At 37.1% G+C, this 16,774-nt stretch overlaps 1 long non-coding RNA gene across 1 annotated transcript; it reads left to right on the top strand.

Annotated features, from left to right (window-relative positions):
* The first annotated feature begins 6,061 nt into the window (after window positions 1-6,061).
* LOC136819490 (uncharacterized) lies at window positions 6,062-6,633 on the top strand. Its single transcript, XR_010848444.1, has 2 exons — window positions 6,062-6,239; window positions 6,583-6,633. It is a non-coding gene; the product is annotated as an uncharacterized lncRNA (long non-coding RNA).
* Window positions 6,634-16,774: the final 10,141 nt, after the last annotated feature.

Genomic DNA, 16,774 nt, shown 5'->3' with positions numbered 1-16,774 from the left:
TCTCCCGCATCTCCTCCAAAAATGACCGAATGTCGAAATTTCTCTTGATTTTGAAAGCTCGGGACCAAAAATTCCCCGATTTCCTGAAAAAAATTTCTGATAAAATTTTGAAGGAAAATTTCCCTGATTTTCTGATTTTCAAAAATCGGATTATCGGGGGAGAATTTTTCCGACTTGGAGCTCTCCTGCATTTTCAGCTACAACCACAGATCTGTAAAGCCCGAAGGGCTAGATTTGCGGCTTTTATCGAAAAGTGAAGCCTAGGTTCGGAAGGATTTCCTACCAAAGTCACGTAATTAAAATATGCAATTTCACCGAGTTAAGAGATGTGAAATAGCGTTTGTCGCCTACTTTTTTGATCTCGCGCTCCGAAAACAATTAAAATGCTAGATCCTATCCATCGGCACGAAATTTAAAAAGTCAAATTTTTGCTTCACTTTTTTTTGGGGCCAATATACCATCGGAGACCTATATAGTAGTCATCGTTTGATGTACCGCATCACAGTCGTGTCTAGCTGTCCTTACACTTTTTGCTTGACTATCGGTTGCACCCGACTGAACTTAGCATGAAAATCTCTGCTGCCTGGGAAACCTTACAGAAAAAAAGAAAAATGGTAGCCCAAAGGTTCCAGATGTTAAAATTTTCCCGACCTTCAGAGCTTTAGCGTGTCGGAAGAAAATTTCTACATCGAGTACCAGATAAGTCGTGGGGAAAAATTTGTGCGCGTAAGCGCACAGGCGAGCGCAGCGTTTTGTTAGGGATAAGCACCTCATCCTTAACGTGCACCCAAACGGCGGTGCATCCTCCCGGTGGTTCACCCGTGTGTGGGGTCTTCTTGGAGGAATGGCGATCATAACAGTTAGCCTAACTCGTCAGTTGGAGTTATTTTATGTATACACTATATGTCACTTTATAAATTTGCTCAATTTAAGAATTTTGGCAACGGCCCGGTGGCCTAGTAGTGGTTAAGGCGTTGGACTTCAAATCACTAACAAGAATACTTTGGTGGTTCGAATTCCACTATGAGGAGTTAGGGTCCGTGAGAGATCTCATTATTTATCGGAATGTAAGTTACGTAATTTGCCGCATCGGCGTATATAGTCATTTTTTCTTTTGATCATGAAAGTATAGTCCTTGAAGAGTCAGAAAACGTGTGTGGCGTTATTTGGATCAGGCACAAATTTCCATAATGGCGGATTTTAGACTTTCAACCCTTTTTAGCCCTCCTGCTTGAAAAATTTTTTTAACTTTAAACATAGACATATTATATACCAATCGATCACAAATTTTATGCTGATTAAGAAAAAGGTCAGAATCATAGTCTGAAAATTTCGTTGTCTGGAGATATGAAGCACTTTCGACTTCGATTTTTTGAAATGACTCCTTTTGCGTGGCTGTAACATTTGATTGGCTTACTTAATTTACTTGAAATTTTTGGAGGGTCTTGCCTACCATTCAAATAATAAAATTCAGGAAAAGTTTTTTTTCTACATGAATTTCGAAATCCATAATGGCGGATTCAAAATTTTCTTTCGTCACATGGGCTCTTAGGCTCTGCTAGCCTAAGAAAAATATTTTTTGAGCTTAACACCCTGCATATTACATACCAATCGATCAGAACTTTTATGCTGATTAAGAAAAAGGTCAGAACCATGGTCTGAAAATTTCGTTATCAAGAGATACGAAGTACTTACGTTTTCTAAGTTTTAAAATTATCTCGGGAATACTCTTCCAATCCTCTCGTGTATGTACTGGCCAATTTCCCATCGGAGAGGATTGAGTGATAGTCAACTTTTTATGTGCAACGGGTGCAACTAAGCTTGAGCGTAAAGCTAAAAATATTACGGTTGGACCTGCCAATCCCTGGGTTACCAACCTCATCCCCGTGTATCCCAGGTTTTATTTACATTAGTCTAATCTAATTGACTAAGAATACCCTGTTGTGTTGATAGATGCAAGTTTCCCCCTCAGTGGGGAAACTTATTAAAACAAAGCATCCTAAACAAAAGATCTGACGTTACAGAATTACACTGCAGTGCAATATCTTCAAAACTGTAACGTGATAAAGCACTGGACTCAACTTCAGACAGGCACGGATTTGAAAGGTCGCTTCGCTTCGTTCGCTGCAGCGACCGTTGACAAGAAAAAGAGTGAAGTTTTCCTATTTGGGTATTCTTATTTTGCTATAATAATAATTGCATGATTGCGCAAAAAGTTTTTTTTTAGAAAATAGTTTGCAACATCAAAAAATAGTATGTAACATCATATAATAGAATTGTAACACCGTAATCCACACGCAATAATTTAGTCATATTATCTTACAATATAACGCTATCAGGGTATCATACATCATATGATATAGTATGTTTTATGCCCAGCGACTTCTATAATATCTTATACCGGATATTGCCATTTTGCATCAATTTCGTGAAAAAAATAAAAGTACAGCTCGAGAAATTCAAGAAATACCGTTTTTCCGGCGAAAATAGGCTGTTCCGGCGATTTTTAGAAAGTTACGGCTTCAAAAATCAGTTTAATTGACAATTGAACCATGCTTGATGGTAGGCATTGCCATTGATAATATTTTTCTATGAAAAAAACAACGAAATATAATGATAAAGTCTGATCAAAATCTGCAAATGGCGATTTCCGGCATATTTCCAGGATTTTCGACCGGAAAAGAATTTTTCTTAAAAATCGGACTCGGCCATGATTTGGACATTGCTAATACGCATCTTTGTGCATGCAAAAAATCATAAAAAACTAATGATGAAATCTCGAGAAATGCCAAAAAAACGATTTTTCTGGCATTTTTCCGGTATTTTCGGCCGGAAAAATATGTTTTTCAAAAATCGGGCTTTGTCACATTTTATATATTACCATTTTGCATCAGTGTTCAAAATTTCATGAAAAATATAAAGTACAGCTCGAGAAATTCAAGAAATACCGTTTTTCCGGCGAAAATCGGCTGTTCCGGCAATTTTTAGAAAGTTCCGGTATTTTTGGCCGGAAAAAAGTTTTTTCTCAAAAATGGTACTCGGCAATGTACTCGGCAATTTTTTGCGCATCTTTGTGCAATCTCGAGAAAATGCCAAAAAAACGGTTTTTCCGGCATATTTCCGGCATTTTCGGCCGGAAAAAGGTTTTCCGAAAATTGGGCTCTGTCACATTTTGGCTATTGCCATTTTGCATATTTTTGCCAAAAATCAGAAAAAACTAATGAGCCAATCTCGAGAAAAGCTGGTAACAGCAGACGGACGAACGAACAGACGGCGGACGGACAAAGGTTAATTTATAGGACCTCAGTGGGGGAATTTCTTAAAACAAAACGTCATAAAACAAAAGATCTGACATTATTTGATTATTTTCAATGGGGAAAAAAATCGGGGTTAATTTCCCACCGGGGACGATATTTTGGACAATTTTTCCAGTGGGAGGGGTTTCCAGTGGGGCTGTGGCTGTGAGAAGGGGGTGTGCTATCAGTAAGCATATAAAAAGCTAATACGCAGGGAACGAGGTTGCTGGGTTACCAGACTCCTCGCTGCAAAATCCTTTACGCGGTCTTGTAAAATTCCGTAATCTAAACCTTTCAGATGTGAAAATCTTTCCCAAGATAGCTAAGTCAAAAACTTGTGCGCGAAAAATAAATTCCTAGTTAACTAACCAACTCAAAAAAAGGTTTTGTGAAAAAAATTCCGAGTTAGCCAACTCGAAAATTTTTATTGCGAAAAAAAAGATTCCAGTTAATTCTAACTCGAAAAATCTTTTTTGGAAAAGAAAAATCCAGTTAGAATTGAGTATACGTCATAATTTAATTTTTTATGACGTCATAATTTAGCCAAGGACACTTGTATAGCGTGTCCTTGATTTAGCTAACTCGAACTTTTCTAACTCGAATATACGGGCCTCTCTTCAGAGCTTTACCGTGTCGGAAGAAAATTTCTGTATCTGGGAGCCAGATAAGGGTAAACCATAGGCTACGATTTTATGTGAAATACACTTTGGTACAGGGTAATATACAAACTGTCGACCATCTACACTGTCGAACAACTGGGCTGTCGATTATGTGAACGATCACTTGTTCGACGCCCACTTGTTCGACAGTTTTGTCGAACAAGTGGGCGTCGAACAAGTGGGTGTCGAACAACTATAGATTGTCGAACAAGTGGGTTGTCGATCAAGTGGGTTGTCGATCAAGTGGGCGCCCATTTGTTCGACAACCCACTTGTTCGACAATTTTACAAATTTGTCGAACAAGTGAGTTGTCGAACAAATGGGTTGTCGAACATGTGACATATCACCGATTATTCATCTTCGGCTATCAAATCTAGTAAACTTGCTGAAGAAGAGTATGAAAGACTTCGGTGTGAAGAAAATATTTTGGAACCACTCTATTCATTCCCCCCCTCAGAAGAGAATCTGGTTTTGACTTTTCTAAATATCAGATCGCTCAGAGGAAAATCTGCTTCACTAAAGCACCATAAAGAAGTTTATGATTCTGACGTTGTTTTCTTTGCAGAGACTCAAATCAATTGTGATTCAAATATTGAAGAAGTGGAATACAACATGAAACCTTTTACAATGATCTTTAACAATGATACAGACAAATTTAAAAGCTTGGCGATTGGATACAAAGAATCTATCTCTATTCTGGAACACGAGCATGTATCTGGGTTTTCTCATTTAAAACTTAAGAAAAATACATACTGTGACAGGACTTTCAACATTCTTTTACTCTACCGCAGTCATCAAGAAACACTGACCTCTTTTTTTTCTAGTCTACACACAGTGCTATCTGAGTTTCCAGATATCGATATTATTTTTGGCGATTTTAATATTGACCTACTGAAAGAAAGTGAAGAAAAACGAAATCTATTATACTGCCTTCAAGATTTCAATCCACTCGTAGATTTTCCAACACATGTAGATGGAGGTGCCATTGATCATATTTTCCTCAATAGCTCCCTTAATGATGCCTTGGTGGATGGTCTTAAATTTTGCACATGCCTTTCAGATCACGATGTTTTGAAAATTGAAATTTTTTGATAGTTTTATGTTTTATTAATAGAAAACAGGGATTCTGATTTCCAATTTATGATACAATAGGGATGGGTGGGGGGGGGTGGGAGTCAAGGGACTCCTTTAAACGCAGTAGGCTTTTAAATGGCACAAGTTTGGGTATCTTCAAGAGTTTCAAGCTAGGACTTAAAAATACAGTCACTGACAACTTAGATATTTCAGTAGCTGCAAACTTATGCCATATAGAATCCTATCTAAACTTTCATTGTTAGGCACAAACCTCAAAGATTAAGGTAGTTTATTTTTGTATAATGAACGAAAGTGACATGTAATGGTCATTTTGATCATTCATATAAAAATAGAGAGTTCTTTTATCACCATACATACAGTGAAATCTATGTTTAAATATTCTCAACTAAAGGCTTGTCGCTTGTCTTATTTAGCTGCTTAAATTTTGAGATATTTTCCAAGAATATAAGAGGCTTTGTGATAGGTCATACATGAAATAAAAAGATATGTTTTATTTGAATGAATTTATAAGATGCTAAAATTAGTATTTAGTTAATATTTTTGTAGAGTTTGTCTTTTGTTATACTGAATTTTAATAGGAATAGAAATCACTTGTGAGAAGAAAGGCCTGAGACTTCACTCTTTTGAAATTTTGTTAACATTAAATTTTCTTTTGATGCTAATAAAATTCAGTCCTGGTAAAATGGACTAAACAATATTGTTCAATGTTTAGAAAAGCATTTCTTGATTATGTGTTTCTTTCCTTTATTAATGAAGCATTTATTACAGTCGATAAGATTTTTTAAGATTTTTTTTTAGAATTTTTAAATTATTGAAATAAACTTGTGTTATTTTACTATTCTAGTTTTGTATTATTTCTTTGTTTACTGATTTGATTTTTTCATTTAGAATGTCTTATTTTAGTCAAAACTTATATTCTGAAACCTACTGTAAAAATATAAATGAATTGATACTTTTCATGCACCACAGAATGATAATGAACAATGATTAAAAATGATATTTAACTTTAATAGAACAATAAATAAATATGGACAAAAGTGATATTATTGTTGGTGTTTTTCATGGTGAATTTGGATCAAATTTATTTCAAAGTCGTCATTCGGTATGATGTCACCCTCGACAGAAACGTATGGGAATAATACCTTGTCAATTATAAATCATGTTTTGGATATTGAATTGCATTATAATCGTGAGTATAAACAAAATTTAACTATTCAATTTCTAGTCATCTTTTTTCACTATGAAGAAATTGGAAAAATGGTTTTGAAAATTTCATAAGGGTATAAGGGTCCTTTTTGTTCCGAACATACATCTTGAAATTTCTGTCTGCAACTTTTGATAAATTAAATCTTAGCTTAGTTGGGAGAGTAATCGCCCGCCAAGCGAGAGGTCGTAGGTTCAATCCCCACTCGATTCGTTACCTTTGAGAGAATTGGGAAGTACATAAGTGCGGAATCTATCGACTCTTATAAACGTTTATTTTCTTTTATCAAAAATCCTCTAATTTAATTGTTTGTTTTTTTCATTTTAAGCTTTACACTTGGATGCACATTCATTTGTCACGAAAACTCAGCAAAGTCGAATACATATTACACGTTTATTAATCTTCACGAATCGTTATTCATTCTTCATGATAAACATGCTGCATAAAGTTAAAAACAAATATCAAAATAAAGGTCGGATCTTGATCAAAATGTTGGGAAAAAGTCATACTGCTTTACCTTTCTCCCGATAACGGTGTATCCTGTATCCTGTTAACGATATATCCTGTATCCTGATTATGATGTATCCTATTTATGCTGTACCCTGTTTACACTATATCCCGCTAAAGTTGTATGCTATTTACGTTTTATCATGTTTACGTTCTATCCTGTTTGCAATGTATCATGTTACGTTTCTGGTTTTAGCATCACTGGTGAATGTTCTCATGATTGTACCTTTGAATTTGATTGTACTTTTGGATTAACGGAATTGTATGTTTTGTGGATGATTCAATGTTTGTTATCAGACACTATTTTGCATGGAGAATAATGGACATAAATTTTCACAAAATGATATGATTGTGTAAAGTTTTATTTCGGAAAAATAGAAGTGGTGCATATTTTTTGTTTTTATGGGAATAAATGAAAGTTGTTAGAAACCTTTCATTACTTATTTTTACGAATGGTTACATTTTTGTTAGAACTTGACTTGTGAAAATATTATATATTTATTATAATAGCTGTTCAAAAAATGCTTGAACTAAAAAATAAACAAAAAATACCATTGAAATACATTTACATTATTTGCTTCCTTTGTGATAGCTATTGAATTGATCAAGGACACTTGTATAGCCAATTGATTCAATTTTTGGGCAAATCTTTTTGAAATTTTTTAAAGCTTTTTTAAAAAGCTTTCTCGCTATTTGAGGCTTTTGCGGAGGAAATATTTATCCGCATCTTTGCGGCTCTTGTTGATTCATAAAATTGTGTACGAGATTTATTTTAGTGATTTGCCCCTCGTAGAAACCAATATAGTGTGTAATAAGTTTTTTTTAATTAGCTAGGACCACACCTTGTTTTAAAGAGATACGGCGAGTGTTACGATATGACACAATATTTATCAAAAAGAGTAAAAATACAACATCCGTTTTTGAGTCCGTTTTGCGTCTAAAAAAAAAGGCTGGGCTCAATTTTCTTGTTTTCTTAAGCAAATTTTGTATCACACAATTCTTTCGTTTCAGACCAAGGAGAATTAATTTACTATCCAGAATCATTCATTCATTTAGAATATGAAAGAAAAATAAAGGGAAACCGCGTCAAAGTAGGGACACCTTTTTAAAGTGCGGTGTCCTTTCTAAACACGGACTGTGGTAAGAAAAATTTAAGCCCAATGCATTCTTTTATAATCTTATTGAATTAAGGTCTGTAGCATATCTGGAAATGATTCCAGATGGATATATTGAAATGACGCATTTTTGATTTTCGATGACATTTATTCTTGACGTTATCGAAACTTCCACATTTTTTAAGGGGATTCACCTTCGTTGATATTCAATCGAGACAGACTTGTATTTCCGTTTGATAGAATATCAGAGATTTATCTAATGTATGCGGTAAACATTGACTGAAAAACAGGTTTTTTTGCTTATTTCTAATCCAAAGTCTCTGATTAGCGCACAATCCCTTTTACAGAAGAACTTCGGTAATCATAACTTTATCCAATTCTTTCCGTGGTGGTGCCTTTAAATCTTTCTGATACTGCTTCAAGTCTTTTTAAAGGAAATTATCTGAATCAAAATGTTCGGGTTGTACTGCTATGAGAAGTCCTAAATCAAAGAGTTTACAAAAACCTCAGATGAGCTCTAAAAATCTAGAAACCTGATCTCTTTTACACACCACCGATAGCGCTGTAGGGAGATAAGTTGTGTTCTAGATTGTCAATTGAATTGTTCTACTGCTGTCCCCCTATTTTCGGCTCGAAATGTCAAGGTGCATTTCAAGTGTGTCATTGTTTTAGTACCTAACGCTATCAAAAATATAAGTCTGTTTTGAAAGCTTCTCGAAACCGAAACGACTTTGGTTGGAAAGAACAACAACAAAATCGCGGAGCACAATGTCTTTGCTTGATTTTATTCTATCAGAAAAAGCTGGCTGAGAGGTTGTTTGAGTGCAAGTGCAAAGTCACCAAGTAGTTTTCTTTAGGAGTTGGCGGAAGAGCAGAATCGGCTCTTTTTTTCGGACGGAATGGCGGAATTTGACGAAAATTTTGACGGAATCTCGGAAATTGAGTTGAACAATTTTAGTGCAGAAAACGGAATTTTGCAAAATGTCTTTCGGAATTTCGGAATTTGGCGAAAATATTCGAAACCCGCGGAATTTTTGACAAAAATCTTGAATTTCAAAGGAATTTTCGGTGGTGGAATTTTGGTCCTTTTATAGACGGTTTGACGGAAATTTGGAAGAAAATTAGCGGAATTGCAGAGTCGGGTACTCCCTGAAACTCTTTAGAGGGAGCTGATTTTCAAAATGATTTTTCATTTTGGTTGAAAAAGCCTAAAGAGTTGGTAATTAGTGATTTCGAAACATTTTAATCTGAAGACTTCAATACTCGCTTTAAGTAAGTATAACTTCTAAATCTTTTATCTTCAGCTATCATTGTTGAATAATTCTTTGATGAACATAAATTTTGTTTTTGTTTGATTCTTAATCGTGTAATTGGGAAAAATATATATTTGAACCATGGAGGTATAAAGAAAAACAGGAGTAGAATGTGTCGGTAATTGGTCATTAAAGTCTTTTGATTTCTTTTTAAAATGTATCAAAAGAAATTCTGAGCTCGCCCGATGAAATAAGACTTTTTAGTGGAACTCAAGTTTGCTCTGAACATTCTAATTATCAGAATTGAAGATTCTAGCCTTTTAATATACCGGGTGTGTCAAAAAACGCCCCTATTTTAAAACCTTTAACGTACATTTTTCTATTCAATTGAGCTGCTTTAATTTTTTTTGTGAGTATTGTACATTTTATTTCCAAACATTTCTCAAACTTTGGCAGAATTACCTCAAATGAATTTAAAGTTATAAATATTCTCGTAAGATCACTTTTTGTGTTGTTCACATAAGCATTAATTGACGTCAAAGAAGACGTCAAACATTTACATTCTAGCTGTCCTATGTCCATCTGTAAAAACCGTTTTAAAGTGTAATTTAAGTTTTAGCTAGATGTAGAAAGGGAATATTACTACTAAGCCAAAATTCTTTATTGTCAAACTTATCTTGTTTTGAAATTAAAGGGGTTTAGGGCATCTTTTTGCAGTGTTATCGTAACATCTCAAGGTGTTCAAGGCAATTTAAAACATTTCTTAGCAAAACAAAATTTCATCAATTCGTTTCATTTCCATTATTTAATCAATCATATTATTCCACAAGCTCTGTTCTGCTTCTTTAACTTTTTGCAAAACACTTGAATTGAAAACCTTAGGATTTTGCTGTACCAAAGACTTATAACCAAAACAAGACGTCTAAGCGCATAATTATGCAAAATTATCTCATTGTTCGAACAATAAAAATAAATTTCCTTTGATCCGCACGTTAGTTGCCGACAAGATTCAAAAAAATGGCCGCCAAAACTCGAAGCCCACCAAATTTAGAACTACTTGTCAATGTAATTTTGCTAATTATGGTCTAATTATCATGAAATATGTCAACAAATTGGATTGGTTTGATTTTAGAATAATTATTCTTTCCATTTCTGCTCTTTGAACCTTGAACTTTGGCCAGAAGGAAGGAATTTCGCAAAAACAAGATGGCTGACTGGTTTCTGAGTATTTGCTATAATGACCCAAAGAATGGCTTTGAAATACTATGTTAGAGAATTTTTTGATGATTAAAAATAGTTTTCTAGCATTGTAATATGACCAAACTTTAAGTCCATACCATTCTTTTTTGTGGCCTGGCTCTTTTCAGACTGGCCTGGCTCAATGTTTTTGTGCTATTTTTTGTGAACTGTCAGACTGTGTTTTGTTGGAAATTAAGGTTTTCAGTTAGTTTACCTGGCTTTATGTTTGTTCAGATGAAAAGTATTCGGTTTAATATCGCTCATTTGATTTCGATATAACTTTTTTCAATTTATTTAGGTGTAAAATATATATATTATAAAAAAACATCAAAATAATCAACCATAAATTCTGTATATATCCTGCTCCTTAGGCATTTCAAAAACAGATGGGCGACTTCAAATCAAGGATATCTTCAACAAACAAGATGTATTGTGATTAGAATTGAAATATATACATCTAACACCCAATGCTCAAAAATATTTTGTCGCAATGATGGCTTTTGAATCATAACTTTAATTTTCTGGCTATTTTATTATAACACCGAATCAATTTGTCACTGGATGGATTCTTTGGATATCTTGATATATATGGCTTGGCTGGTAGACTTGGTAGATTAGAATTATCAACAGCGATGATGAAAAGATTGCTACTAACACTAACAATATTTGGAATATCTTAAAATTTGGATAATGTATTGTTCACACTGTCACTAGAGACTAGCTCACAGCAGGCTACAAACTGAAATTGTGAGGGTTATCGCATCAGTATATATATGAAAATATTTGGTACCCCAACCGTGAAATTGGGATGTATGTCATTTGTAGAAAGTGGACTAAAATATACAATTGATTATGCCTGGGTCATTGACTAAATAAGCGCCATCTGCCACCTCATGGACAGAATCTGAGATTTACAAAAATAACGTACATTCAATTGGCTAAAAATGGAAAGAGTATTGAAAGCTTGGATATTACTTTTAAAACAGTGTGCCAGATTTTTAATTTGGCAAGACTGGTTTCTGGCAAATGCAAAAAGTATTGCTTGTAGATAATCTTGAACAAATCTATATAGATGAATTCTTTGGCTAGGTAATTTTAACAAATTATAGAAAGCAAACAGAAGCAAACTATATAAATTAATCAGTCAGTCATCATAATGAAATTAATTTTGAGAGGTAATTTTGGAGGTAGTTCTTAATATTGTGAAATGCTCTGACTGTTAATACCAAAATTATTTGTTTGTGTAACTATTTTAATGTAGCGTAAGGGACTTATTGTCTATACTTTGTCATCTAAGTATCATTTTCAATCGTCAATTAATCCTCAGAAAAAATTAAATCAGGTCATCTATTTTCGAAAGAATTGCCTATTTTTGTCTATTATTGTATTGTGTATTTGAAAATTGTTTTTTGTTTGTTTCTCAGTATTACCAAACAATAAATTAATGATTTTGTATTTTTTGATTAGATTGTGTTATGCCAGTTAACTAGGGTCCTGGTTAAAGATATGTTACATGCATGAGTTACTTTGTTCATTTGTGTCGAGACATTTTTTTTACAAATCTCTAGACTGATAGTTGTTAACAAAAATTACAAGTATTTTTGTGATTTTGGTCTTGATTGGAAATGGTTGACAAATTCTGAAAATTTTCAAATACCTTGAGGGAACCTTTTCTGGTGGGAACTAATTTTGGCAGGCAGCGAATATCCTAAATTTTTTTAATTTTGGTCGGAACTTATTTTGGTGAATAGTGAATTTTTTTAATTTTGGCGAATGACAGCGTAAGTCTCTTCTATTTTGCCTTATTTTGAGCAATTTTGATGAATTTCAGGGTTATTTAGGCAAGGAAACAAAAAATTTAATTTTGGCAGGAACTTATTTTGGCGAGTGAGCAAAATATTTAATTTTGGCAGGAACAAACTTTGGCAAATTTTGCCTAAATTCCCAAAATTAGTTCCCTTAAAGGTACTTATTTTCTAAATAGGAGATGATGAGTCAAAACAATCCCATCATTTTTCATTAAATTTTTCACATTTTTATGGTGAAGAATGTCTTATTCATATGTTTATTTATAGTAACTATGAATGTTAATCTAAAGAACAAGAGAAAGATACCGGGTGACCCACGAAAAAGTTCGGACGTTTCTCGGCGTCTTGAGGCCGAACAAATGTCCCTAAGTGCTTGGAGTTTTATTATTTAGAAAGTAGATATCCTAACTTAAAATCCGAGCCATTACTTTTTAAATTTGACGCACAAGTTCCCTAGTTATGAGCTTTGAAACTCAAAATTCACTTTTCGGAAAGTGTAAAAAACAGGTAAAAAAGGGGTATCAAATTAGGTATTTTTAGACGTTTTTGATATACAGTTTTTGAGAAAATTCCTTGAAAGTGCCAATTTTGATAAAAACTAGTCTTGGTTTAAACAAAAACTACTTTAAAAGGTGTTTTTAATAATTATTAATGTCATAAAACTCGTTAAATAAGTCAATTTATAAAAGATTTTCTAATTGATTGCATTAATTTAATACCTCTTTTTTACGTGTTTTTTACACTTTCCGAAAAGTGAATTTTGAGTTTAAAAGGTCATAAGTAGAGAACTAGTTGGTCAAATTTAAAAAGTGATAGCTCAAATTTTAAGTTAGGATATCTACTTTTTAAATACCAAAATTCCGAGCACTTTGGGACATTTGTTCGGCCTCAAGACGCCGAGAAAGGTCCGAACTTTTTCGTGGGTCACCCGGTATATACATGACATAAATCCTATACCCCCCCCATGTTGAAAGCATATAAGATGAGATCAACACCCGTTGAGACCATGTAAGATGATGTCAACATAAGAAAAAAAAATAACACATATCATGTCATTGTTCCACCCGTACGCCGGGTAAACTGTCAGTAATGACGTGCAAGACGTCAAGCAACAAGGAGTGTCCCTCAGAAATGAAACAAAGCTAGCGAGTAAATCATGAACGTTAACGTGTCAGATCGCAAAGGATCGTTCGTAATAACAAACAAATATAACTCGCGTAAATAACCAAATCATCAATGTAGTTCAAGACCAGGTTCCACTCTCTGGTTCATATCTTGGGGGTGGTCTTGTTGTACGACGGGGACGAGACAATGCGACTGAGTCCCCGTTGGGTGGAGTTACAGTTCTCCTATCACCCTCGGTTTGAATGTTAGAGGGTGGTGAATCACTCACAATCGACGTTGAAGAATCTTGGTCACCCTCAATAAACGTGGAAAGTGGTACAGAAGTCGTGGTCTCTGCCGTGATCGGGACAGGTACCTCGGAGGTTCTATGCAATGGTTGACGTAGTGGCGGGTTGTCAACTCTCATAGGTGTTGTGGGTCGAGCGATGGTCGAAGTGATCGGTGTAAATTTGCGTAGAAATCGACGGTTTCGTAGAGTGACACGACGGGAACCATCAACCTTGACAACGTATTGGTCGTGATCTTTAACCTCGACGACGACACCCGATCTATCCCATTTTGTAGGATGGTTTCCATGTTGATTCTGGACAAGGACGTAGTCGCCAACGAGCAACGGTCGTAGTTGGCGGGAAGATCGGTTCAAGCGTTCTGATGACCGTGAAAACCGAGTGAGCATCGCCTCCTCTTTCTTGCTCCAAGCGTCGCGCCATGTTGGACGGATGGAGGGGTGGTGTACATCGGGAGACGATTTACGAAGGAGAAAGCGTCACGTAACGGCTTGTCAAAGATAATTTCAGCGGGGCTGATCTTGCAGTCGGTGTCGGGTGTGTTCCTCATCTGAAGGAGAGCACGTAGGAAACGATCGTTGTCAAGAGAACCGTTCGGGTCGATATTCTCCGTGAGAAGACGTTTGCACTTCTTAACCGCTACCTCTGCGCGACCGTTGGACTGGGGAAAGTAAGCCGATGAAATACGGTGACTCACTCCCCATTTCTTCAAGAACAATTCAGTTTCATGTGCGGAGAATTCTGGGCCGCCATCACTCGACAGCTCCTCAGGTACACCGAATGTGGCGAAAAGAGAGCGTAACGCAGTGATGAGTCCCTTGGCACCAGATTTATTGCTACCGTGTAGCGAACGATAAACTTCAACCCATCCAGATAGTCGATCTCCGGCGAGTAAATAGTGGGAACCAGCATAAGAGAAGAAGTCAGCGAATATCATCTCGAATGGAGTGGACGGTGTCGATGGTGGGGCTGCAGGCATGGCCGCTTGGGATGGAGCATTTCGGTTGCATTGGGTACAGTTGGCACGTGTTGCACTGATATCTCTTGACATACCGGGCCAGAAGACAGTGGATTGAGCTCTGGATGACATGGCAGATACTCCTTGGTGTGCTGAGTGAAGTATCGAAAGGACGGTTTCGCGAAGAGATGGTGGAACAACAACCCGATCTTGATAAAGCAATACATCATCCAATATGTAGAGAGACTCGCGATATCGCCAGTACTCGGATATTGTGGCAATTTCGTCAGGTTGGATTTCCTCGAAGCCAGACTGTATGTGCTTCAGCAGGAGGGAAAGCGATGGATCTTTAGCTGTCTCAACAATGATCTGGTCCCAGCTCATGTTGAAGGTAGCGTTGGTATCAGCACGAATGGCCGCATTAATGGCATCTTCTACCTGGTCAGCAAAAGTCAATAATCCAATGACAGCCGATGGATAGCGTGACGTGGCGTCGGATGCAAGGTTCGTTTTCCCTGGTAGATGATAAATCTTGAAGGACCATGGCAGTGTTCGCTGTTTCAGCCGAAAAATTCTATCGTTCGTAATCTCGTCGAGCGTTCGATCTCCGAGGATCTTCACCAAAGGCTCATGGTCGGTTACAACGATAAGCGAGGGGCAGCCCTGTGTGAAATACTTGGACTGTTCGAGCGACCAAGCGACAGCTAATGCCTCACCTTCGACAGGTGCGTAGCGTTGTTGTGTTGTTGACAAGAAACGAGATCCTGCAAGTACAATCCGCCATCCTAGTTTGCAGCAATCTGGTGTATCGGTTGGACATTCACAATGTTGCTGATAGAGGAAATAGCCGATACCTTTACGGGACCAGTCAGGACGGATACAGGTCTTGCGGGTTGGGTCGAAAATGGTAACACCTTCGTTTATGGCTTGGATGATCGACTCCTTGGATTGTCGGAAAGCAAGATCGAGCTCGGGAGACCACTGAAATTGTACACGTGGACTGAGGAAAGGTCTGAAGGGTTCCATATAATCACGTAGTTGGGCGTAATTTGACACTTGGTTTACAAGACCGAACCAGCTGCGGATGTCGGTGATTGATTTCGGTGTCGGAAAATTACGTATTGCATCAGTGTATTTCGGGAGTGGTTCAATGGACGTATCTGTAATTCGGAAACCTGCAAAGTCCACAGTACGTTGGGCAAATTGAAACTTGTCTGGGTTCATCGTAATTCCTGCTCTACCAGACGTGGTAAGCATTTCTAAGGCTCTCCACCAATGTTCCCTGAGAGAAGCGTCATAATGAAGAACGTCGTCAGTGACACGCTCCTTCCTTTCAAAGTCCGATAATATCTGATCAAATCGGCGGTTGTATCCGTCGCCGGACCCGGAGAACCCTTGGGGTGTAGCACGATACCTCCAACGACCGTAGGGTGTAATGAACGTGGTTAGATGCTTGTCTGACTCGCGAAGAGGGACGCTATGGAAGCCGTTCCATGCGTCGTTTACGGTCTTCCAGGTGTTGGGTGGTACACGTCTAGCAGCCTGGAATGGAGATGCAGTGGGGAAAGTTTCTCGTTGGCAATGTTTGTTCAGAGGAGATAAATCAACAGTCCTCCTGGGGGAGCCGTCATGTTTTCGTGTGACGACCATGCGGTGGCACCATGACACTGGTTCACCATATGGCACTTTTTCAATAACGCCAAGTGCCTCGTCTCTCAAAAGGTCCTTGTGCACTTGGTCTTGCCAATGGATTGGGATGCTTGCAGGAGTGTGAACGGCTTTGGGAATTGCGTTCTCCTTCAAGTGGATTTCAACAGGTGGCCCCTCTATTTTCTCGAGGGTCTGATGAGGACAGGTGTTAAAAGTGGAAGAAGCGAAATGTTCTAGAATCCACTTTTTCATCTTGTCATTGTTTTCAGGCACGCAATCGAACGGTAACTCTTTGGGCATTTCTGGAACGGGTGTGCGAGTACGACAGGAGCAACTCTTTTCCTTGATGGAATCGATATCAACGGTGCTCGTGGTGTGACCAACTTGATCGATCGATGACAACGGTTTAATGGAAGGAAAGTCTCTCGGGACTATACCCAGTTCCATCATGTTCTCCAGCGAAAGGTAGAATCCCTGTGCCTGCCGACTGATATAAACCATAGTGGAGCAGGACTGCTTGGAGCCGTCTGATGCGACACCCTCTAATCGAACGCAAGCAGCTCCTTCAACGGTTATGG

The sequence above is a fragment of the Clytia hemisphaerica genome, unplaced genomic scaffold (assembly GCF_902728285.1).
Source record: "Clytia hemisphaerica strain Z4C2 unplaced genomic scaffold, Clytia hemisphaerica genome assembly, whole genome shotgun sequence".
NCBI classification, from domain to species: domain Eukaryota; kingdom Metazoa; phylum Cnidaria; class Hydrozoa; order Leptothecata; family Clytiidae; genus Clytia; species Clytia hemisphaerica.
Note: the sequence above shows the minus strand (reverse complement) of the source record. Positions and strands in the feature narration are given on the sequence as shown.